General features: G+C 41.9%; 1 long non-coding RNA gene across 2 annotated transcripts in view; it reads left to right on the top strand.

The window, feature by feature from the left end:
• Positions 1-505: 505 nt before the first annotated feature.
• Positions 506-27000, top strand: part of LOC142472081 (uncharacterized) — a 28503-nt gene continuing 2008 nt past the window's right edge. Inside the window, exons 1-2 of one of the 2 annotated variants that reach the window (XR_012789594.1) lie at positions 506-627; positions 19151-19315. This is a non-coding gene — a long non-coding RNA (uncharacterized LOC142472081). The remainder of the gene's footprint in view (positions 628-19150; positions 19316-27000) is intronic. The other variant, XR_012789593.1, reaches the window with a different exon arrangement.

Genomic DNA, 27000 nt, shown 5'->3' with positions numbered 1-27000 from the left:
GACATAACTGTATCCTGCTTTCTCTGGAACCTGATGCGGTTCTTAAAAAAGGAGGCCGAAATATCTCACCATAAAAAGTATTGGGCAAAGTCTCTAAACCTCTAATGGTCAGGGAAGGTTAATAAATAAAACGAGCATATCCTAGTATGTGTAGTACCATGTTATAGCAGTTTAAGTTACAATTAGAAGCTTCTGTTCTGTATTTAAAATCTTTAACATTGTTTACTTATGGAAGTATATTTTACTAATCTCTCCTGCACTACGTTTTCAACAACCATCAAAGTTGCAAAAACATATTTTACATCTATATTATATTACTGGAGGTGACTGTTGATTCTCATTTTGTGTTATATTTCACTTTGTACAATGTGTCCTAATCAGAACGGCCAACATTAAGTTTGAACTAAAAAAAGTTTTAATGGAAAACAAAGTGCAATGTGGCCTTTAAATGTCAAGTATTTCACTCCTCCCCTTCATTCCTGAATCCTCCCCTTTGACTGTTCAACTTCGATATAAGTACTGATATTCCTGAAAGACTGGATTAATATCAGTTGCTGCTGGTACTCAGTGATGCCTTAAATAATCATCACATGGCGTCTGTAACCTGTTCCATGCTGTCAGCACTGGGTAAGTCACAATAATATCAGATAAGAGCTGTTCAAAGTGACATACTAACCAACACGAGAGCCACATGACTTTTTACAGTAGTTATAATTTGCCCTTCAGCTGAACTTTGGCTTACATAGTAAGAGAAGAGTACAAATACTGTATACCTCAGTGCTGAAGCCTCTGAACAGCAATCATTTACCAGATCATTAATTCCACTCTAAGGAGAAAGCTGCAAGGCTGAACTAAATATGCAAATCCTCCCCTGTTTTACCTTAAACTCACATCTGTCCATCCATTAATTTATCTGCTATGACGATGATAAGATCATGTTGAGCTATAATAATCTGAAACAGAGTTATCACACTTGCAAGACGTGGATGGCAACGCTTCTGTGTCACCTCAGTTGCCTACGGTGTGTCCCTGTTTGTATCTCTGTCCAAGAGTCCGTCCGTCATACATGCAGAAAACACTGCGGCCTACACAGTGTGCAAGTATATTCTCTATAATCTCATCCTCTGATTAGCTCCTTTGCTTTTGACATATTGGAAGTGCCTGGAGTCTGACTAAGACAATAAAGGAATGCAAGGTTTAGTAGTGAAACTATCACAAATGGCCACTGTAATGTGCCCATCACGAATCAGAACGGTAGTTTGATAGTTTAAACAGTAGCAATGAAACACATGCTCGCTGCTATTTGTAGTGATATTCATGAGCAACTACTGTATGTATGATTTTGGTCGCATTTGAATCATTTTGAAGCACTGGAACCAAATGTTGCTGCTTGTAATCACTACAATATACTGCAGTAAGGGTGGGCAACTCAAGTCTTGAAAGGCCACAAACACGTCTGTTTTTTAGGATATACCTGCCTGTGCTGAAGCAGGGATATCCTGAAAACCTGACCTATTGGTGGCCCTTCAGGACTGGAGTTGCCCCCATCCTGGTATAAGGCTATTCTCTTAAAACATTTCTATGCTGTAAGTACTATTTTTCTAATGTTTTTTTTCCTTCACACATTTTGTACTTGGAAAAAAAGACCCCCTTTTGGTGAAATATGAGATAAGTAGCAATTATATATGTGAGGGTTGAAATAAACACTAAACACAAAACACTATTACTAAATTCGTACCACTGTAAACTCAATGTGACCAATGTACCAGCAAAACGAATGGTGTCAAAATCATAGTGCTAGAAAGACGTACAAACCTTAGTAAAATGTTACTGGCCTGTATGACGGCGATTATTGGAGATGTTCCAACATTTTGCTCACGAGCAAACTTTGTGAACTTCCCCAATTCCTATTCCACAAAATAAAGACCCGCAACAAGCGCGCTTAAGGCCGTGCTTATACCGGCGGTGTGCATGTGCGTGACGCCGCACCCCACCACATCAAAGTAATGTTAGCAATTGAGCGTACACTTACTGCGTGCGACCGTACTCGCAACAGACATGCCCAAGCGCGCATATTTCAAGCAGATCTGGTGAAATTGATTGCGGCCGCATCATGTGAGCGGCTCAGCCAATGAGGGTGAACCGCTCACGTGCCGTCATGGCCACACCTCCTGCCACGCCTCCCTGTCACCTCCCTACGCTTCCTGCCTGTCTATCAAAATACTGATTGTGTGCCTAACATGACTGCTTTGCATTTTCAATCAGGTCTTCAGTCAGTGTAACTCAGCAGCTACAATGTATTCTGATATTATTAAGGTATCTATTGTTACAGTTTACAGCTCAAACTGCTGGGAACATTGGCACCAAATTGCAACACTTTGCTTTTTGTGATAAAGATCTTGCCTTGTGGGGAGGTGGGCTAAAACCTGCTATAGAAATAAAAAAATATTAGAAAACTCATTAAAATGACATCAAGAGTGGGATAATAAGAAAAAAAATGCAGTAAGTATTATTTAATACTACCGAACTGATTTATTAAAAAAAAAAAAAAAATAAGATTTCACATGTTTTGCTGTTTTAACACAAAAGTCAAAGAGCATTGCATGTTCAAATAATTTAATTGACTTTCGCTTTCAAAATATCAAAACAATGTAAAGTCATGGGGGTGCTGTTTTGCAATAAAAAAAAAAAGGAAATGAGCAAATTTTTAAGAATTGGCTTATTTTGCTGGAACTTTTGGTGCCAAAAGAATATTAAAACAATGTGCGTCTTCGAACCTTCTGAAAAGTTTGATTGAAACCGAAGTGTTGCAAATCTTGGCAGTTTCGTACATCTTTACTTGTTATGTGACTTTATATAACACATGCGGCCTATTCTGGTAGCTCCAATGTGTGACAAACCTCTTCTAAGTCTGCGCTTATAGTACCGGCGACGCGCCGGCGCGGCCAAACAAATGTATTGCCGCCGTTGCGTGCGCTTATAGTAGAAGTGACACGACGGCGTGACGGCTTGGTCGCGATCACTGGAAGTCAAGTCAATTTGATTTTTCCACCTACCTCAGCGTAACATCACTGTCGCTGTCGCCGGCGACAGCACTATAAGTGCAGCCTAAGGTGCACTTTAGAAGTGGATTGGCATCCTTTGCTATTCTGTAAGCCCTTATCACAAGTCCGAACCGCATCTAAAAGGCTGTTTTAGAAGTGGTTTCACTTGCTCTGACAATCCGATCGGTTTGTCAAAAAAGCATAAAATTCGCATGTTTTGCCCACAACTGCAATTTTCATAGCTCTGTTATGCAAACCGATACCAAAAACGCACAATTCTTTAACATCACCTAAAAGGGGGCGAGATTGCTATTGCGAGTTAAATCCAGAGCCTGAAATATGGGTTTGGCTGAGAGAACAAAACCCATCATTTAGATTGGTGATGGAGTTAGCACCGCCTCAGGTCATTCCCCTTCTAAAGGAAGTACAAACTGGGCGGATTTACTGTTAAACTGTGCGGTTTGACACTTTTTTTTAGAAGCGATTTAGAAGAAGTGATTTGCAAAAAAGAATACAGTGCAGTTTGGCAGTGACAACTTCAGAGCTTCTAGAACACGCTCCGTAGTTTATTGTCTGAAATGATGTTTGGCTCACTGTGTTGTGTCGCTTACTGACTGATCTCTCACAATCCAGGGGGAGCATCAACAAAAAATTGCACAAATGTATGCACAATACTTTGAGTTGCACAATTGTATATTATTTTATACGCTTTGTTTCACAGCACTTTTATTGTATATTGGTCATTTCTTATCACTTTATTAATAGTGATCACTCTCTGTGTTAAGCGCCTATTGGATCACTTATACCTTGTTACACTTACCTGGCTGATCCAATTGAAATTAAAACATGCAAAAATAATAGATTTTGTTAACATATGTGCAGTAATGAAATATACATACAAATCTGTAAAATTGGGTGGATACATAGCAATTTAAAGCACTTCTATTCTGTGCTAGCCATACAGTACAAACAGACTTTATAGGATTTACAGGGGTACAACTTGCCAATTTTTATGCAGTTTCAACTAATTTTGTAACGCACATATAGAACATTTTAAGTACATACCATTTACATCTGTGCTTCATGCGCGTCACATGTTTGTGCCAATATAACTGACTAAAAACATTTTTGATACTTAAGGCACACAGTGGGTAAAAATAAGGTTACTACATAGATGCACTCCCAAACAGTATATTTGGTGTTTTTTTTGTGCCATTTAATGCCAAAAATTCAATGTGTGACAATTAGTTCGTAAACTCCAATGCACTATACATCCCAAATACTGAAAAGTTACCAGGAATGCTAGTAAAAACTGTAATGCTAAATACTTTATTCTTTCTTTGGAAAGATAATAACAGCGTTTTCTCCTGCAATAATTCCCAATTAATTAGCTCTTTAGGACAAATTCTCTCTGTTTGGGGAGTCTATTGCTACCATCAGTAATTTTAAATTCAGTTCAAAACTTTTTAAGCTGCTCTCCTCTGTCTTCATCGTATTCCATTTAGCTCAAAAATGCTTAATATTAGCAAATTGGCCCCTTTGGGAAACTTGTCTAAGGAACATAGAATAGCACAACTGAAAAACTAGTATTCTTTCATAATGACTTCTTGTTTAGGTTTTATAATATCAGTAACCCTTAACACCCTAATTACCATGGTGGCTAAAGAAATGCCACTGCCTCAATTTAAATCTATAATGGTAATGGAATAAGATATAATTGTTGCAATCTCTGTTTCTTCCAATCATGTAACTTTACAGCTCTTAAAACTTGTGATATAACTGTTTAGTTTTAGCTTTAAATAAGCTGTTTAACTTTTCAGCTAGTTTGTCCCGAAGCCTTAGGCAATTCAGCCCTGCAGGAATATTTTCACTGGCAATGAGATGCCAGGTATCATAAAAATGCTAATGAAGCTGCATTTTCCCTACAGAGTGGATATTACACAGTGGGTTAAGGCAGGGGGGCTCAACTCCAGTCCTCAGCCCCCCTCGCCCCCACGGGTCAGGGTTTCAGGATATCCCTGCTTCAGCACAGGTGTCTCAAGCTGATTGAGCCACCAGTGCTGAAGCAGGGACTGATTGAGCCACCTGTGCTGAAGTTGGGATATCCTGAAAACCTGCCCTGTTGGGGGGGCTGAGGACTGGAGTCAAGCACCGCTTGGTTAAAGTCGTGTGTTTATTCCAGGCGTCTTTTAGGGCCATTCCAGCACAATGAATCAGCTAAAGCAGCTTGTTTAGTTAAAGAGGCAACCAAATTAATAGAATGTATGTAGGTACGGTATATCTTTATTTATATACCACAATCCATGTACATAGCGCTTCATAGCAATAATACACGTGACATAATATTATAACACGGAGTGGGGATAATTGCTTCAGACATGAAAGTAAAAATAGGAAAAGGAACCCCTGCCCTGAAAAGCTTATAATCTAAGTAGTACAGCTCAACCCCATTATAACGCGAATCCGCTTATAGCGCGATGCAAGCGTGGCTCCCAATTGTCGTATTTATGAATACTTTACAACACGATTATTGGTATCTTAAATACTTTATTGTGCACTGCATACAATTGGACATTATTTCTAATGCGATCCGCTTATAGCGCGATGTAATTCTTTGGACCCCAAGCACAGCGTTATAAGGGGGTTGAGTTGTAATTAGGGAGAATTTACAGAGACAGTAGGAGGAGAGAATGTGAGAAGGTTATTTCTTGAAGCAGAAATCTTACATCATTGCTGCAAAGACTATGGAGTTCATGTATAGTATCTATGTCCTAATATGTTACATTTGATGTCGATCCGATCATTAGCCGGAATGGTTTATATTTCCTTGGATCTGGCAGAGTTGTGTTAGCAATGTGACACATATCATTATAATATGAGCATCAATTACCTCCTCTCGTGTTGGTGACACCTGAGAAAGGATATGATTACAATTTATAAATATAACAAGGATCAACAGAAGGAACTTGCAAGAGGATGTTTCGACTAAGTGACTGTACAACTAACACAAAGTTCATCCATTAATATTACAGGGAAGGGGATTTCCCCAGCAAAAAGGCAGAGTCTTCTTTATAGTAAGAAAAGGCTTTGCGGCGACAATCCAATTCGGTGATTTTCTTAGCAATTTTCATTAGGATTGAAGCAGAGTGTCTCCAGAGCTGAACTCCATTCATTACACCTCTGGGAACCCCCTGCTTCTGGAGATACTTACCTCCATAGTAGGTGGCGGTAGCCGCTCTGCTCAGCTAGCAGGGATCACGTAATGGCCGTTTTTCAATGCTCCTAGGAAGTCGTAACGTCATCAGGTTTGGCTTCCTATTGGCCCGCATGACGCGGAAACTTTAATAAAAAGAGAGATCCCGGCACCCCCTGCGGAGGTAAGTATCTCCAGGGGGTCCTGCTGAAATTAATGGGGTTCAGCTCCGGAGACCACCTGCTTCAATTCTATGATTAAAAAAATACCCACCCAAAAAATTACTGGCTTGGATTGCTCCTTTAACTATGTGCGAAGTTAGGTATAATAATAGTAATAATATTTTTTTCTTATATAGCATCCTAGAATTTCTAGGAGCACAGTCTGTCCCCTGTCTAAAAAAAGGGTTGAACTCGATAGGCACGTCATTTATCAGCCTAAACCACTATGTTACTATTAACATACCAAATTGAAAGATTTATGTGAAACAACTGCAAGTGCAAATTACCTTGAAACATTACTGCGTAAAAATGTCCCTTTAGGGATTATTTTTATGTTAAAATTGTTTTGATTTTACCTCTCCATTTTGATCACACATAATATAATGAAGTTTTCAGTTTTTAATAAAGTTGGCTTCTGTTACACATTGTAAAACGCCCTATTACTGTATATATTATACATTTACATCATTACCATCACTGTGTTATTGGAACTGCTGAAGCATTCTCTGATCAGCTTCAGACACGTCCCAAATAAAGCACTGCAGATATTCTTTGGTACATTATGCAACTTGAAGGACAGCGTTTGACGTGCAGGCAGAGCCAGGTTCCACTGTGTAAACTGGTAGCACAGATACAGCACGCCTTATTGTTTTCTGCACTGGAGCAAGCCGCGAGACTGAGACTGACTAGGAGGCAGAGGATTATCGCCAATGGGAGGGGGGAGAGGGGGGTGGGGGGGAGAGGAAGGGTAGTGTGGACCGAACACAGCTACATCGCGGCAGAACTCTCTCCGGAATTATGGCTTTAAAAAAGTTCAGACGCGGCTCCGGAGACAGTAAGTCTCGTTACATCTGTACAGTATGTGACATGACTTACCCGTGCCTCAAGCTGGACCTCTCTCCCATTTCCAATAAACACACCATACTGTACAACTTCTTGGGAGAAATTAAAGACCAAAGCTTTATTTATTACAACAGATAAATACAGTATCTCATATTTATCCCCAACTAGGGACCCAGTCAAATTGCTCCACACACATCTACCGGAGCTTGAGGGATACCCTCAGCTTGTGCTCATCTAGCCATTTAGTACCTTAGTCTGAATGCCCAGAGCTCCCATCCGAAAGGTCACCACTATTCCGGCCGCAAAAGGTTGGAATGGTACCGCTTTCCCCAACTAAAATACTTCCGAGGTCTGAGTCCTCCCTCAAGGAGCCAATACTGACTGAAACCCCCTCCCAGAGTAACATTACTCTCGCCACCAGCAAGGTCATTTAACAGGCCTTAAACTGGTCTTGTGTGCCACCACTAGCTTCACTGATTTTTCCAGGGTGGCTTGCCCCACTAAAATCAGGATATTGTGTCTAACAAATGGACTTCATCCTCCCTAAACAAGCCTTTCATCCCTCCTTAAAGTTCCTCATGCCTTACTGCAATTCCCATTAAATTCAACACAAATGCCTCCATAGCCTTATTTATATTTTTCCTAGATCTGTCTACTGCTGTGTTATTTCTGGCCCCATGACAGTACAAGCTAGGAGACACCTCCGACCTGATTAGCATCACCTGTCTAAATATTGTTACTAGCTGCCCTATGTCCCACTGCATGCTCCTCATTAACACTAACAATTGTACTGATGCCAAATTGTTCCCTCCCACATGCAGCACAATTATGTCTGGAGGGGCCCTACCCCTTTCCATACGCAATAACTCAGGCAGTAGTGGGTCCCAATACATCCTCCTACTGCCAACCCATGACAACCTGGCCAAGTCGTCCCTTATTCCCAATTGACTTCCCCCTGGTATACGCTCAGCTTGCTTTGCTGCCCCAGTAAACACAAGAATTCCCACACAGCCAGACTTCCAGAGGGGCTTGACCTAAACAAAAACAAATCAAATTAACCACTGAATGCTTTTAACATTTTGTACAGGTTCTAACATAATCCTTAAAATACACCTCCTGGGTGAACCCATTTTCCTGCCTGGTCCATTTTAGATCTCCTGACTCTAAACCTCACAGCCCATGCCTCCCAGTCTACATCCTCTCTTTGCAACCACCCCCTTCCCCTGGCCTTTCTTTGAATTGCTCACTAACTCACTAAAATGCCTGCCCTGAAGAAGGCTAGGCAAAAAAGCTACACCAAAAAGCTGTTTTTATAATAATAAAAGATCTTCCACACTTCCACCAACCCCAGCCAGCACCCCAGCAGGTGAAAGCATTCCAGGTGCATGGCAGTAGACTGAATGCCGATTCTATGTTAGCCGTTGCACTCAACACCCTTGGTCCTGCCTCCTTTACCAGATCACTGACCCTGTCAAAAGATGCATACTGCACGCTACAAAGTTCTTTGTCAATCCCATCATTCACCTACAACTCCTCGGGAAATAACAGGTGATGTATTAGTCAGAATGAACCTGGCTCCTTCTTTGGGACCAATCCCAGTGGAGAAACTCTCAAGCCCAGTAATGAGTGAGAGGAAAACGGTCCTGCCATTCTACCCACTCCCTCCTCCTTTTCTATTTTAGCTTGTTCTACCCCCATGTGCATCTCAAGCTATTTCAAATTCCTTCTACATAGGGATCCTCCCACCTCCCTAAATTCAAAAACCACTTCTAAAACCTGTCTCTGACAGTTCTGCAGCCTCCCTATTTGGGTAGTTGCAGAGCCACGGTGCTATCTTATCGAACTTCACTGGTGTCCTCGCACTTTGCCCCAGCCTCTCCACTTGCTCCTTCCTTAAATACACCCTTGGCCATTTATAAAGCACACCGGCATGGTGTTGGCTACCCCTGCAGCTTTTGCACTCGTACTGAAAATGACATCCCATACCCCACTGACACTGACCCTCATTATACTGCCAGCAAGAACCCCCTTCTTATTCCCGGCCTACTGCCCAGCTTGCTATGAGCTACCGGCCAAAGGAAGAAATAAGTTTGTTTTATGTGGCATCATTTTGGACTTCCATAGTTCCATATCTTTCACGTCCCACCACAATTGTTTCCTAATTGCCTTTTTCTGCCAGAAGTCTCTATCATTCCTTCACCACCCCGGATTCCCATAAAATTATAGGGCTCCCAAATCATACACACATACTTGAAGAGCACCGAGCAATGCTCCGGCTTCTCCCCTATCACGTTAGCTATAATTGCAAAGGCCTGCAGACAGTCCCCAAAAGATTTGGGAGTTTGACTCATTTCCATCTCTTCTTTCCTTCTTCTCTTTCTCATCCTTCTTTTTGACCGAATTTGTTGGCTCCTTATAGTCCGATAATAGTGTCAGTTGTTAGTATATCAACATAATAATCCTTCCATACCTGCTCTTTCACTGCCACCGATTGATGCAACCCCAGCAGGCTAGCAAAGCAAAGGTAACCATCCTTAATGTCCATCCTGCACTTGGCGTACTCACCATGCCCCCCCCCCCCCCACTGAACCCCTGTGACCAGGCAAGCACAAGAGCCAGCAGGCACTGGGAACCACTCCGCTGCGCTTCCTGCTGCAGTTCCCTCATCCACGAGACTCCACCGCCGACCATCTCCGTTGAGGCCCTCAGACCATGTCTTTCTTCATCCACGCCACACAGCCACCTCTTGGGATCAGGAAACAAGGAATCATGAACCATGAAAATCTTACTTTGCTCCAGTAGATCCTAGAAGAAAAAGGAAGCTAGGATCCCTCCCCCTTGCCCTAAGTATCCCTTACTTCTCCTTATAGCATGACATCACAGCTCCTTAGAGGAGGAGCCCTTCGGCCTTAGTCATGCCGCCCCTTCCTTACAAGTCTAGAGCTTTCTATAAACTGACTGAAGCGGATCTGGATCTGTGGATGACATGCAGATACTGTACACTTATAGGATCTCTATCTTAGCAATACCTAGTACAGAGGAGGATTTGTCTTACTTTCTTATCCACCATAACCTAATTGTCTATCTAACCAGATTCACTCACAATGCAGAATCAGTAATCAGACTTAAACTGTCCGAAAGGATGAACAGCTGTCATTTTGTGGGTGCAGTGTTTCTAAATACTCCACATCAACAAGCAATGCTATACAAGAAGTGTGAAACAGAGGGTGATGTAAAATGGGATAGGCAGCTGAAGGTGACATTACTGGTAATGGCAAGCTCAGTTGCATGTCACTACCCAGGATCCTTATATGCAGTTTGACTACTGTACAACGTGACAATGGGGTGAATGAATTAGGTTTTCGGGACCTGTGGTAGACTATTTCCTGGGATTTCTCAGCTACCTTTCATTAGGTAAGTCTACCACTGATCCTGATTGGAGCAGAAACATTGTACTCTCTGATGTTTCATTCATTGATTGCTGAACGATTTGTGAGTAGAGCTCTACTAAGTTTTATTCATACCATTTGTCTACGGGTGTCTACCTTTTAATTGTGTTGGCCACACTCTTTAGTTTCCTTACCCCATGGTTACTTGAAGTTTCTACAGTTATTAAATTTTTTTGGTGACATCTTTGCTAGAGAATATGTTGGCAACAGAAAATTATTTAAAACAAAAGTAGCATTTGTGGCATTTACCTCCAACAAAAATGGTCCCAGATGTCGTGGGGAGAAAAATGCAAAATATGTAAGTGGGTCTGTTTTTTACTTTAGCAAGGTGATTTCAGTCCACTGAATCTGTTTGACTCAATAAATAATGTGAAATCAATGCCAAGGGGAATGCACAGATATTTAACTATTCATGCTGAAGGAAAAAGGAATATATGTATCCAATAAATCTGCATATTATTTTCCACAAGTCTCTTGTAAATTGTGTAAGCCAGGAACAAATCCAACACTACAGTAAAAGTATGGGTTCAAAGCAAAAAGTGAAGACTTTTTTGGTACACTGGCAAGTAAAAAATAAATAAAAACATTAGGTATATATTATCCTTAAAATTCTGCATTGTCCTTCCTAATAAATGAAAATGTTAGTCCAGTTTATTCATCTATTTCAGTGATTTCCAACCTTTTTTGTTTTGAGGAACCCTTGAAGTATTTCGAAAAATCTCGGGGAACCCCTATCTGGCTGACACATATTAGGTTCGACAGGGGTCAGTCACAACATTTCACACCGCACGAGCCACCTCTATTTCCCACCCTTTACCCATGTATTTCTGTCCCATCCATCTCACCAACTCTCCCCCCTCCCGCCTCGCATGTATTTATCCCTTGCGTCTCACTCTTACTTCCTCTTTTCCTCACTCACTCCCTCCTGCACCCCTCTCTTCTCTCACTTGCCCCTACCTTCCGTCAATTACCCCACTCTCTCTCAATCCACCCTACAAAATACATACCAAAAAACCCCACCCCCATGGGAGGGGGGGTCTGTGGTCAATAGGAGGAACCCTGAGACTGATTCAAGGAGCTCTAGGGTTCCACGGAACCCTGGTTGGGAATCACTGATCTATTCCCTTGATTTAGCTAGTAGTGTCGCTGTGAAAGCAAAATATACCAAATAAATCTCTGCCCTTAGACAAGCCTATTTTTTGGTTGTGGTAACGTAAAGTAACTTCCTAAAGGTCGCAAAGAAATCATTGTGGTTTGGCTCTTAATTCTTAATTGTGTATTCTCCAAAGCAGCTATCTATGGATTTTCAGGCAAAAATGGTCCAAAAGGCCACTTCAGACTATACAGAATTTACCCCTATGTTGTAGCCAACATGTTTATTATGCTTGATATTACAGTACGTATTCCAAAGGAAATGTAGTGCTTAAAAATAAGCTCTATATACACTGTTCCAAAAAAACAGAGCATTGCGTCTAAGTACACTTTTCTCTACGCTCATACATACACCCCATAGCAATCAGCTTTATTACCTTCTCAACATCTCAACACATTTGCTTGGTATTTCTAGTACATCTATTTAGCCCGTTTGGCTATAGGTAGGCGACCATGCGTTAAATTGGGCATATGAGCCACTGACAGCAAAAAATTATAATGAAATAAGTAAACATTTTAGGGCAATAAAAATTAGTGGAAACAAGTGGCAAAAGGTCAGAAAAAAAAATCCTTATGTGTGCCATTAATTAGACGTTGCCAAATTAGTTGATTAGTTGATAGCATTAGTCTTATTTTTAAAGCAATAGTCCCCCCCCCCCATCAAATTGAAGCCATAACATACCGTGATGTTGTACAAATCTATTTCTACAGTACATTACACATTTTTCAATATCGTCATTTTTTGTTCAGTTCTCAACTGTTTATTATTTTGCTGGCGCCGGCGGTTTTCCTGGCAGCCTCTGAGTTTGAATGGCAGTGGTCATTTTAACATCCCAGGACGGCACATTTTCAGCAATTGATTTCTCCAGAATTTAACAGAATTTAAAAAGGTGTGATTGCTAAAAAAAACAGCAGCACAGGGACTTCATGATGGTAAAATGAAAGGAAACATGTATTTTTATGGTTAGTAGAGCAGATTGCTACTTTAAGTTGTCATCTTGACTTACATTCTTAGAAAGAAGTCAATGACAGAACATGCATGGGAATAAAGTGCTTTCTCATCCAATGAAGGCATCAGTCATGGTGGACACTTGTACATGTAGGCAAATGAATTCTGCCTTAATCCATAGAGTATTCAAAATTGAAGTCATACTTCAAATAAGAATGTTTCTCATCTAGCATCCCTTGAAGTATTAAATTCATATGAAATATAACTAAATGCATACATGATATTCAAGTCACACATCAAAGGACCAATTTATATTCTGTTTTCATTTTTAATAGATACTTGTATACATATTAACTAGTTAACTACTATTTATACTTTTTACATTTTCGATGCAATTTAATGTTTCCAGATATTGCTGGCATGTGTGTATATTCTGCATGACCTCTAGACCTGTAGGTCCTCGTATAACTCGCCCCCCCTCTGAGTTTCTCTAGCCCAATACAGACACATTAAATTGTGTACAACTGGCTTTTTATTAACAAACAACCACTGAACTGTAGAATTGGTCAGAGGAGCGCCCTATCACACAATGAGCCCAATAAAATCTCCGTAACCCCCGCCTTTTGGGAGGACACCCCAGACCCAGCACTTCTGGCCCAGACTTGAGACCTCATTGCCCAATGAACCGTAATTGGGATAAGCAGCCATTAATCCCATGGGCTCCCCAACCGGTCAAACCACCTCCACAGCCAAGGCCATTTGTCATCAAACTTGCATAACAGCCCCCACCACCCTGCAGTCCTTTCTAGCACGTCCTGCAAATCTATGTGAACAATATCAAGGGCAACATCAGATAAATGGGTGCCATCCTCCTGATAGAAACTCCTTGGTACATTTTCAAATTCCTTGTGCCACCAGGCCAATCCATAGCAACTTCTCTCAAGATCCAACATCCCCCAATTCAGCTTTAGCATCTGTCCCTGGCCATTCTAAAGGGAAAGATTTTTTACCAGACCAAGACTACCAATTGAAATGCTATCGCAACTCGAGAGAAACTGTCTGAATTTACCTTTGCCAGAGGCAGAGAGACATAAAGGGGAGGGGCGAAGTTGGTGATGTCATTTGTTTTATAAATATATTTTTTAACGTGTCCCGGTTTTTACTTTTGTAAATCTGGTCACCCTACTTACACTGTAAAGGCCTGTTTTTACAAAAGAGTGCAACATGCATTTTATTAAATAGAAAGAAAAAGTCGTTTCAACATCACGATAAAAAAAGGGGATTTTTACTTTGTATATTTTATTCTGACCGTATCTGGGTACTTTGAAAACATTTTGCCTTATCAGAGTGAAATTGCGATTTGGGAGTGTAAGTAACACAAAAGAAAGTGCTGAGGCGCTATAAACCATAAAAATAAAAATACAACCAATATAAAAACTAAATAAACATGTAACAATACACTATGTATACAGGGCAGCCAGGAAAACTAGCAGAACAACACCAGAGAAAAAACAAAGAACATATACAGACCAGCGCCCCAAAAAGTCCAATAAGTCCCAAATAGATTCCAAACAAATGGAGGGGGAGATAATCCAAATGGTCCAATCACTGAAAGATCTCCAATCCAGGGGTCCGTGACATAGGGACAGAAAGAAAAGAAAATAATAGTGTAATAAGTAATATTAAAATTGAACAAACAACATAAAACACTTAACAAGAGACATACATTAAACAAACAAGCTGAAAGTAAAATAACTATTTATTAAAACAAACGGAGCCTGCTGCAGCGGGTCATCAAGGGGTTAAAACCCAAAACCCTACTTACAGCAGGACTGGAATAACATGCGTGTATGACCAAGTGAGGCAGACGCCGGCAGCAGTAAGGGTTCTTGCGGGCTCCCCGATGTGTGGTATATATCCCTCTAACTTTGGAGCACTCTCCAAGATGGACGCCGAGTAAGGGAAATCCACACACTCCTGCATACAAGCAAAACAGCCTCTCTCGCGATATCTCGATGACGCTGCTTCCTGCTTTACTTGACTGACACGTTCTCACAACCAGTGTTTCTCCAAGGCACAAAACAGGTACTGTTTTGTTTTGTTAGAGCTGAATTTTAAACTTATTGGAATTAGTTATCTCTATCCAATCAGTGATGAGTGACGTATATATAATGGGACTTCACCTTTACTGAACCCTCCCCTGAGGAAGTGACGTCAGTCACGAAACGCGTAGGGTCAGAGGTCACGGTGCCTTGGAGAAACACTGGTTGTGAGAACGTGTAAGTCAAGTGAAGCAGGAAGCAGCGTCATCGAGATATCGCGAGAGAGGCTGTTTTGCTTGTATGCAGGAGTGTGTGGATTTCCCTTACTCGGCGTCCATCTTGGAGAGTGCTCCGAAGTTAGAGGGATATATACCACACATCGGGGAGCCCGCGAGGACCCTTACTGCTGCCGGCATCTGCCTCACTTGGTCATACACGCATGTTATACCAGTCCTACAGTAAGTAGGGTTTTGGGTTTTAACCCCTTGATGACCCGCTGCAGCAGGCTCCATTTGTTTTAATAAATAGTTATTTTACTTTCAGCTTGTTTGTTTAATGTATGTCTCTTGTTAAGTGTTTTATGTTGTTTGTTCAATTTTAATATTACGTATTACACTATTATTTTCTTTTGTTTCTGTCCCTATGTCACGGACCCCTGGATTGGAGATCTTTCAGTGATTGGACCATTTGGATTCTCTCCCCCTCCATTTGTTTGGACTCTATTTGGGACTTATTAGACTTTTTGGGGCGCTGGTCTGTATATGTTCTTTGGGAGTGTAAGTCGTATAAGTCATTAAGAATTTAAGTGAAACACTTTTTTTAATGGTAAATATAATTCAGAGTATTTTTTCCCCCATATCTTTCTCGGTTCTGAGTTCTTGAATCAGCAAATTTAATTATTTAATTGATTCAAAGGTGATCTGTTAAAGAACAAAAAATGTCTTTACCAAACATGAATGTGTGCAAATGTTCTTTTTATTTCCTGGTTAGTGCTTTGTCCTGAACGTTGCTATCAGCTATAAGCAGGGCTGCAGACAGATTTCACTGGGCCCAGGAGTTAAGACCGCCCCCCATTAAGCTCCTCCCGTGCCCCCCGTGTCGGTGGTCTTATGAGCCCTCTGATTTCACACCTAGCGAACCCCATCTATTTCCCTTCCTCTTCCCAATTTTTTCTCTCTCCCTCCGTCTGACCTCTCCCCCCCTCCATCAATTACCCCACTCTCACGCAATCCCTACTCCCTCCTCACATGTACTGTATTTCTCTCCCCAGCGTCTCACTCTTACTTCTTTCCTCGCTCGCTCCTCTCACTCTCCCCCCGTCAATTACCCCACTCTCTCAATCCCTCCTCCTGACACTCACTCCCCCTCACACAATGCCCCCGACAAAACACATACCAAAATATCCCACTCCTCTAAATACATACCAAAATATCCCACCCCTCTAAATACATACCAAAAAATCCTTACCCCCGCAAAAATATACAAACCCCCCAACCCCCAAAACATATAAAAAAACAATACATATAAACCCCCCACCAATCCATATAAAACCCACCAAAACATATTTAAAAAAAAACAATACATGTTAACCCCCTGTACACACACACACACATATATATATATAGTCATACATATGCAGTCAAAAACCAAAACATAGAAAAAACCTCAATACATAGAAAAAAACCCATACCTAGAAAAAACACCAATACATATAAACCCCCCCAATACATAGAAAAAAAAAACAATACATAGAAAAAAAAAATACATAGACAAGAAACCAAAAACATAAAAAAAAAAACAATAGATTTAAAAAAAACAATACATGGAAAAAAAACCTTATACATATAACCCTCTCCCCCCCATACATATATAAAAAAATACACATTAAAAAAATAAACCATAGAGAAAAAACCTCTTAAACCCCCAATAAAAAAAATTAAAAAACAATACATACAAAAAAAAACCAATACATAAAAAAAAAAACCCAATACATATATACCCTTACCTTGCTGCTGGTCACAGGTGTCAGGCCTCTGGCCGGGCTCACTAGCTGCGGGGGGACCGGCGGCCAGACAAAGCAGTTAGTCCTGACCTCTTGTGCCGCTAGGCCCCGGCTCTCCCCAAACTGCAGGCCACCTCATGCTGTTCCACGCCGAGCATCTGACATCAGCACTTACTGTGCTTTCCTCATGCCGACGTGCGCCGGAAGCGTAGCCCAGCTTACTTCCGGTGCGCCGACGTCAGAGGTCCCGGCGTGGGACAGTTACTGAGTAGGGAGGCCCACAGATCGGGGAGAGCTGGGGCCCAGCGGCCAGGAGAGGTTGGGCCCAACTGCTTTGTCTTGCCACCGGGCCCCCCGCAGCCAAGGGTCATAGGACACTTGTTCCGACTGTCCGCCCCTGTCGCCGGCCCTGGCTATAAGTAAAGAATAGACGTACCCCTGTATTAGATTGTATATATATTACTGCAATTCGGAGCTCCCACAATCCTTTACCCTAATTAAAATTAGCAGTAAACATCCATCAAATGTAGAAAAGAGTGAAATAGACATGTGATATATAGAGAGAGAAGTATAACTGTTACAGTTTAGTAGACACTGTTTTTAAGTTTACCTTTTGCTTCATTCATTGTAACATCGCCGGAAGAAGAGATCAGTGTATCTCGAAAGCTCGCACAAATAAAAGCATTTCGTTAGCCACAGAACGGTATCATCTATTTATTTTTTTGATTATTGAAGCTCGGCTAACACGGTACTGATACCTCTACATATATATATATATAAATATATTTATATATAAAATACATATTTTTCACATTATTCTTGATATAAACTATTAGAAATATAAATGAAGAAGAGACAAGTTCACAGAACACTGGAAAAACAATGCAGTAACATTGATCACTTTGTTTTTCATGTAAGGATACTGCTTTGCCGAGATCGTATTTTATAAGCCATGACCATTTGCTGAGAGCTGCTTTGCGAACTTAAAGGGTCCCTCACCTTTATTGTAAACCAGCCAACGCAAATGGATTTGGAGGGTAGAAAATGAGAGGAATGCTTAGGCAGTGACTGGCATCGACATGGTCACTGCCTCTGCCCACAAGTTTATCAGTCAGGCTGTCTGGAAACAAACAGACTCAGGCACAGCTTGATCTGCGGAATGATAAGCGGACTGAAAAGGAAAGAGGAATACAAATCCCTGGCAGAAATATCCATTACTGACAGATTTCCAAATATCGCTTTCCTCGCTTGTTTTCTCCTTTTGAAGAATTAACAAAAGTGACAGTGCCAGTACAAAACATTTTAGTTTAATAGAAAAACATACCAAGAATCCCAAATTACACAGCGGCATTAAAATGTGTGCAGTACACCCATGTAAATCTGACAACATGTTTTTTTGCGTTTAACACCAGTGCAGAATAACTGACCAAATATTTAGGTTGCAAGTTCAATAATACATGATGTTGTGTGTTCCTTTGCGAGCACTAGTAATATTTAACATCGTACATTGTGCTGAAGCTTTATTAAAAAGAAGCTGTAGTAATAGTTCAATGTAATCAAAACTAAATTGCAAAATAAGTCTTGCATATTATTTCATTGGATTATCTAGAATTAAAATATGTTATTGGTTTCATTGATTTGTACTGTCATGTTGTTTAAGGAGCTTTGCCTTTAAAATGAAAAATAACAAATCTCCTATAGGTGGTGAAGCAGGGGGTCTATGGAGCTGAACTGTATATTCTTCAGCTATGGGGATCCCCTGCTCCCCGATCTATACATCTCTATAGAAGCTGCCGGTATCTCATTGTGAAGAAGCAGGGCTCATGCAACCTCTCCTTACCGTTCTCTGATGCCATTGCTGCCGCCCCTCAACCCCCACAGCGGTACCCCTGCCGCAATATTGCTTTGCTCTGGCCGGCATTGGGAAACGCGGCCGCCATCTTGCCGGGACGCGCATGGGAGGCGCTTACACAGTGCGCATCCCGGCTATAATTTATTCACCCTTCTTGGCTTCTGGCTACGCCCCCCAGCACTCTCTTCAGCTCCACTCTCGCTCCTTAGCTTCACAGCTGATTCCTGGCAATGATGACAGCCTGCACCTATTACAATGCGCTCCACGGCACACCACTGCTCTGCCTCCCTCTGTGATTGGCTCACCTACCTTTATAACCCCAGTTCTCCCTTGGAATCATTGCCCTGCATAGCTTCTACTACTCTCGTGTGGATCTCGTCTTGTTTGCTCTTGTGTTCCTCAGGTTTGACTCGGCTTGGCTTACGACTCCCTCTCTGGCTCTAGACCCCGGCTCCTTCCTCACTATGCTGTCTCTCTCGTCCCTCGATCTCGGCTTATACCTCGACCTACCTCGTATCCTCGACCCTTGGCTATGACAACTTCCACGGTTCTTCTATTCCCGGATCCGGCAAGTACCTTTACTTTAGCTAAAGTCTCCTGGCCTGGCTATGCTACCTTCCACACCCCGGACACGCTCCCTCTGCTGCGGGTGTGTGTTACTATACGTCCCACCTCACTAAAGGGACGGCTCTAGTCTGCGGGCAGCACTACCATGACACTCATTTCTGTTTAAAGGTCCTGTTTAAAGGGCCACAAGGGATGACGTTGCAGCATCCGATTGGCCCGCAGGATGCGGGACCGTTAAACAGACATTTTCTGAGCTCGGCCGGGGCTGCTTCCGTCAGCTCCATCCAAGGTATGTATCCCGTGAGGTAGGGGGACCCCGGAGCTGAAATTAACGCTGTTCAGCTCTGTAGAGCCACATTAAATAGCAGATACACAAGTGATGGAATTATTTCTAGAATCTCCACAGAAGGCTCTCTATTTACAATTACTATTGCTGGGCGGTCCTAAATTCCAAAGTTATAATTGTCTTTTGAGTTTATAGAGCCCATTCTTTCTACATCTGATGTTATTGTATATACATTAAAAAGAAAAAACCTTTACCCTATGTGTATGGATGAGATACCACACATGCCTTTTAAGACTCCCAATGATAGATTGTAATAGATTCTACTGTATGCTTTAACAAAGCTTTGATATCTGTACATTTCCCACTTTTCATAGCTTTTGGAAAATGTACACAGTATTATCAGCATTTACAATGTCAATGTTAAAGAGACAGACAATAGTGCTTGCTTGGAGTTTATGCTACTATAGCCATGGCTGGTCAGCTATCTTTCTGCCCCTGTCACGTAAGTTCTCCTAGGTACAGACAGTGACAGGTTATCCTTTGGAATTTGACCCCCCCCCTCACGCAGCCTCCCTCAGTGGCAGAAGAGGTGTGAGACTCGGTCTGTGTTGCAGCCTATCATAGTGCAGACCCTGTGCCCTCCCCTTTTGCATGAAGGAGGATGTTCTAAATTATAGGAGTCAGTTCTATTCCGCCCCTCTTGGGGAGAGGAGTGTGTGTGTTGGTGTTCCCTTCAGCCCCTCATGGGTGGAGGAGTGAAGATCTGTGCTTAGCACAAGGCCTCATCAAATTATCTGCTGGCCAGCACCATCCAAGGGCCTGAAACCCCTACTCTACTATATGCAGCGCTGTTATACCATCCTGCAGTGGTTGCTATATATAAAGATCCGGGTTATATACTTCTGGCTGAGTTGCAGTCTATTAGCATGAAGTATAGAAGTAAGACTGTCATGGTAGGGACTGCCTGCAATGATACTGCATCTTGCTGTGACTGGAAGCGCTGTCACCACATGGAAAGAGCCTAAGGATCACCGAAAAGCCTGTCCTGTTACTCCACAACATAGCGGACACTCAGCTCTCTTGGACCTTCACAGGTATGAATGCTCCACAGATATCAGTAACAGCAACATGTTTCCAGAGAGGGGGGAGACAGGGCTAGACTACTTATATGGATTGCAGTTAAACCTTATTAAACGACTGAATAAAAAGCTCAAAGCTGAATAACGGTGACGAGCACATACTGTAGCACAGTTTTTCAAACAATGCAAAAAAAAACCCCCATATTTTTAGAGAAAGGATGGGCATAAAATGTACACACTCAAAATCATCAGTTACTAATCAATATTACTAATTGTGAATGTTTCTTGAAACTTTTTCTAAAAATTGGCCACGTTACTACAGTACATGGTATATTGTGTACCGAGGACCACGTGCAGTAATGTCGTAAAATAAGCTGTTAAATCTTTAAGTGTGTATTTATTGACTTGTGCAGTGCTAATCAAAATACAGTGCCGCGCATAGCCTGTTACGTGAGTAATGAGGCCTCTTCAAAGTTAGTATTTTCAGTAGCTTCTATCAGTATAAATGAGTCACTAACAATTAATCTAAGCCTCAAAAGGCCTTTCATATCTCAGCATACATTTTGGTTTACGCTGTTTGTATTTGTTTGTGGAGCACAAGACTCCTTTTTGGTGTGCTGTACAATAACAGATAGCAGGAAACTTAGTTCAGAATGGGTGATAATCCTCAGTTAAATTAATTATTTAAAACTGTTTCTCATAATAAATAAAAACAAATGTAGGGTAAAAATGACCTTATAATCGCTCATTTATGTTGTAAGAGAATAGCAAGGTTTAAAGACCACTAAACTGTGCAGTAATGATAAAGAACACTTTGGTTGCGGTCTCAGTGCGTTCTACAGCGCACGCCTCGGCATGTACTGTGCGCAAAAGCAACGCCCCCCAATCTATCCGGGCCAAGTACATGCGTCGGCGCGCATTTAGCAGTCGCGCTGTCCTGCAAGTTTTCTCACATACAATTTTTTTGTATGTGGAACTTGCGACGGAGGCGTGGCCATGCCCCGCCGGCGGTTCAGCCAATGAGGGCGAACCAGCCGTGTGAGGTCATGGCTACGTCCCCGCAAATCCCCCGCCACGCCCTCTCCCGTCGCAAACTCTCCCTCTCTCCCAGGACCGCAATCTGCGGTGAAACGCTGTGCACACGCCGCCCCTCCGCCGGGCACGCGTGCTACAGAACGCACTGGGATCGCAGCCTTATGGGTCTCTGACATATCCCCCCAACCTACCTTACCACATAACCACACAGAATACAGTGCTTGCACTGCAGCCAGGGATTCTGGGTAATGACATGCAAAAGAGCAGTCATAGGTCCAGAATTTATAAAGTGCAATGGCGCTGAGCCGGCACTATCGCACAGAAATCCACATTGAAGTCAATAAAATATAGACGCCCATTAACTTGAATTGGAGTAAATACTGGATCGTGAGCACTAACATGTGCTGGCGCTTGATGAATCTGGGCCTACGATTGGTCATTTACATGTCATTACCCAGAGATCCTGGCTATATGCTGTATGACAATAGGGTAAGGCAGGTTATAGGGACCTGCCTGAAACATGAATGTGCTCATAAGTGTTCTTTATGATTACTGTATGCAGAGTTGTGGAGAAGTTCTGTGACTTTCTCACTCACCATAACGTGTTGTATGTATTGTATTGTATGTCTTTATTTATATAGCGCCATTAATGTACATAGCGCTTCACAGTAGTAATACATGTGGTAATCAAATAAATAACAGATAATATAAATAACAGATCATGGGAATAAGTGCTTCAGACATAAAAGTAACATTAAGGAAGAGGAGTCCCTGCTCCGAGGAGCTTACAGTCTAATTGGTAGGTAGGGAGAACGTACAGAGACAGTAGGAGGGAGTTCTGGTAAGTGCGTCTGCAGGGGGCCAAGCTTTATGTATCATGTGTTCAGAATATCCACAGGGCTATTCATATGCTTCTTTAAGCAAGTGTGTCTTAAGGTGGGTTTTAAAGGTGGATAGAGAGGGTGCTAGTCGGTACTGAGGGGAAGGGCATTCCAGAGGTGTGGGGCAGACAGTGAAAAAGGTTTAAGGCGGGAGAGTGCTTTAGATACAAAGGGGGTAGAAAGAAGACATCCTTGAAAAGAACGCAAGAGTGCATAACGAGAAATTAGGGCTGAGATGTAAGGAGGGGCAGAAGAGTGTAAAGCTTTAAAAGTGAGGAGCAGAATGGAGTGTGAGATGCGGGATTTGATCGGAAGCCAGGAGAGGGATTTCATGAGGGGAGATGCTGAGACAGATTTAGGAAATAGTAGAGTGATTCTGGCAGCAGCGTTTAAGATAGATTGTAGGGGAGACAGGTGAGAGGCAGGAAGGCCGAACAGCAGGAGGTTACAGTAATCAAGACGGGAGAGAATGAGGGCCTGAGTCAGAGTTTTAGCAGTCGAGCAACAGAGGAAAGGGCGTATCTTTGTTATATTGCGGAGGAAAAAGTGACAGGTTTTAGAAATGTTTTGAATGTGAGGGGCAAATGTGAGAGAGGAGTCGAGTGTAACACCTAGGCAGCGTGCTTGGGCTACTGGGTGAATGATCGTATTTCCAACAGTAATGTGGAAGGAGGTAGTAGGGCCAGGTTTGGGAGGAAGTATGAGGAGCTCTGTTTTAGCCATGTTGAGTTTAAGGCGGCGGAGGGCCATCCAGGATGATATAGCAGAGAGACATTCAGAAACTTTGGTTTGTACAGCAGGTGTAAGGTCAGGTGTTGAAAAGTATATTTGTGTGTCGTCAGCATAGAGGTGATAATTAAACCCAAAAGATGTTATTAGGTCCCCTAGAGAGAGTGTATACAGAGAAAATAGAAGAGGTCCCAGGACAGTGTTTGTGTAATAGAACTGGGGGTGAGAATGGGGCTCTTGTTATGGACACAATGCCTCTGCTTGCACTTGCAAAGAAGATAACAAAGCCGCGTTTTGTTATCATGACACATCTGCAACCTGTAATGCATTGCAGGCTTGTTTGGCAATGAAAGGGTGAAAGTCTTCACAACTTTTTTTCCTTCAGGAGATCTTTGTTTTCATGAATACAGTTCATAACTACTGAAAGGATGCCACGCAACCAACCATTAATCGTGTATCATGCTTTAGGTCAAAAAGTCCTTCTGCTTATATCTCAGTGTCTGTCTCTGAAGCTGGGGCATCATGATTTACTGCTTAGAATGCTGTCTCTTCATGTCACTGTCACTGTATGTGTTCAGCAGCTAAGTTGTTATTGTAAGTCAACTTGTCACTTAGACATGCAGGGTCCGTAAAACTGTAAATACTGTACCAAATACTGATTCCAGATAGATCAAAGGAGCTTGAAAGTCCAAAGAGCCTATGCAGGCATGGTTTTTTTGTGAGTTAAAAAACACAAATTGAAATCAAAGTCTAAGATTGACAGAATTCTATATGCTCAACAGCATGGTAAACATGTTTACTTAAAGTATTTAAAATTCCATTATGTAATTTGCTCCCAAGACATATTGTAAAAGTGTTTTGTGAACTTTTGCCTAAATCCAATGTCTATTAATAGCTGTTTTGAAAATGGTACATTTAAAAAAATCAGAATTCACACATTTATTAGAAGTTGGATGCTTTGTCCTTTGTGGTACATATTGGTACGACGGGGTGCCTGGCGGTGCTCGTTACCTGAGTCAGAGCGACCTGGTGGACTCCAGGCAACTCACGACAGGGAGGAGTGGCGGGGGCGCGGCCATAACGTCACACGGCTGGTTCGCCCTCATTCAAAAGAAAAGACAAAATCCTTGTTTTTAAAAAATGTGGTCGCACGTTGCGCATTGTGCCAGGGTGCGCAGGCAGCTACTGGGGCCCCATAGAGGGACGTACCTTGTGTGCGCCACAAACACAGTCGCAGCCGCGGTCACTGGGGACATAGATTAGCCTTATTTTTCCAACACAAGATAAAAGACATTGTTGCATTAGAGCCCTAGATACCATGGTGACCTCTTCTATGAGTAAGGTGTAGCATTGAAAAATGAAGATGCGTGTAGACATTCCTTAATGTTTATTGAAAGGTTATTCATACATAACTAGGCAATAAGGTTTTGTAGATTGTTTTCAAGTCTTTGCAAAGCTAGTTAAACAGTGTAAAGCCTTTCTCACAGGTATTGCAGGTTGGACACACTTTCCTAGTAGGACTGGGATGAAATGTTGCAACTGAAACCAACTAAAACTGGAAGGCCGATCGCTATTCACATAAAACAAGTCATTCTTTTTAGATAACCTTTTTATTATTAACACAGATATACAGAAGTTCCTACCAGGAATAAATACTGTACAATGTTTGAAATTAAAGACATTAAAGTTACGTTGGGAAGATCTGTTGCTCAACCATGTCACGTACATTAAAAATAAGGGGAACCTGCCTAGATTTTATTTGCCACAGTTTTAATCAAACTTTCCAAAGAGTTAAAAAAAATCAGTGACAATTTCGTAAAAGAAGTTTTGGAGCCAAATGTTCTAGCGAAATGGATCAAAATTTTCAAAGTCCGCACATCTCTTCCATGCATAATGATTTACTATATAACACTGGGTTTGTTAGAACAGCGGACTGGGGAGAACTCACACAAGGCCGAACCTAGCTCCAGCCAACATGACCCTAAGGTCAGAGAAAGATTGAAAGAGGATTGAGGCCAGGGATACCTATGTGAGATTGCTAGGGCTGCCAGACTTTCTGAAATTTGAAACACGAATCGTTCAGAAAGCTTGTTGTCTAGGAATTGAGTTATTAAGAAGTTTTTAGTTGTGAAATCGTATTTGAGTCTAATTATTTTCCAGAGTTTCATGAGTGGGAGACCTCACCAGTGCATGACCTCACCGAGAGCGGAAGCCAGATTAGTTTGTCAAGTTGTACTGGATGAATGAGGGCTCCAGAGCCACCCAACGTCTAAGTTCCTGATCTGTATCCTATTGCACCAGTTGGCCTGCTTGGGCTACCTTATAATCAGACCGGGGAGGGCAAGTCAACCGGCACTAGTAGGGAAGGTGAAGATGCACATGCGGATTATTGATCTCTTGTTGTTCCATATACATTTAGTAATTAAGGATTGGAGATTAAGAATATCCTTGTTGGGATGGGTAAAGTCTGGAATAAGCAGAGCAGGCATGGCAGGAGACACATTTTTATTAATTGGATTTTGCCAATCTATTAGATATTGAAGACGGGCCATGCCTAGATATCATATCAAAGAGTTTTTAAGAAGTGTTGGGTAATTTGCATGATAGAGCATGCTATACTCCTTAGTAATATATACCCCAGGTCCTTGATGGTATTAGGGTGCCATTTAAAGTCAAAGTACTGTATAGTTCTGGGTATTTAACCACCTCCTTCAGGTGTTAATGTTGAGGGACTCAGAGTTACTTTTATTGATTTTAAATCCCTATACATTGTTAAATTCTGAAAGCTCATAAAAGAGGTTTGGCAAGGAAGTCAGTGGTCTTGAGAGGGGAAGTAAGATATCATCGGCAAACACTTCTACCTGGCTCCCTATCTATATCCTTTCTCCCATCTGTAACCTTTCCTTCCCAGACCTGGAAACCACTCTATACAACAGTACACTTTCATCAGCCATAGACAAGACAGCTCCTGCCCCCACATGTCACCTCAGACAACTTAAGTCACAACCATGGCACACAAGCTCTACACGTTACCTCCAATCATGATCTAAAGCCAATTTCCTCCAATATAAATTCCAAATCTTATCGTATAACCCTGCCCTTTCCTCAATGCCTATTCACCACCTTCCCTTCTCTGCCCAACTGCACCTTAGCCCCCTTCAATCCTCACAAACCAAGATTTTGCCTTCTACTTCACAGATAAGATTGAGTCCATCAAAGATGACATCTCTTCATGTTATATTCCACATGCAACACCTACCTCCATTTGCACACCTACAATAAATCCACCCTCAGCTAATTTTCCCCTATGACTGAAGAGGAGGTCTCTGCACTCCTCCTATCTTCTCACCCTACAACCTACCCTCTTGATCCCATTCCCTCACATCTCCTACGCTCCCTCTATGGCACACTAAGCCTCACCCTAACTCACCTTTTTAACCTCTCTCTGTCTTTCTCACCTCTGGCACATTATCGACTTCCTTTAAACATGCACTAATCATGCCTATTCTAAATAAGTCCTCTCTTCTCACAGCCTCTCTTTCTAACTACTGCTTCTCTTCTCCTTTTTGCCTCCAAGCTACTTGAGCTGCTAGGATACAACCGCTTGACTCACTTTCTCTCCTCCAACTCGCTGCTTGACTCGTTGCAATCAGGTTTCCATCCTCTACACTCCACG

Source organism: Ascaphus truei, chromosome 1 (genome assembly GCF_040206685.1).
Source record: "Ascaphus truei isolate aAscTru1 chromosome 1, aAscTru1.hap1, whole genome shotgun sequence".
In the NCBI taxonomy this organism is placed as follows: Eukaryota; Metazoa; Chordata; class Amphibia; order Anura; family Ascaphidae; genus Ascaphus; species Ascaphus truei.
Note: the sequence above shows the minus strand (reverse complement) of the source record. Positions and strands in the feature narration are given on the sequence as shown.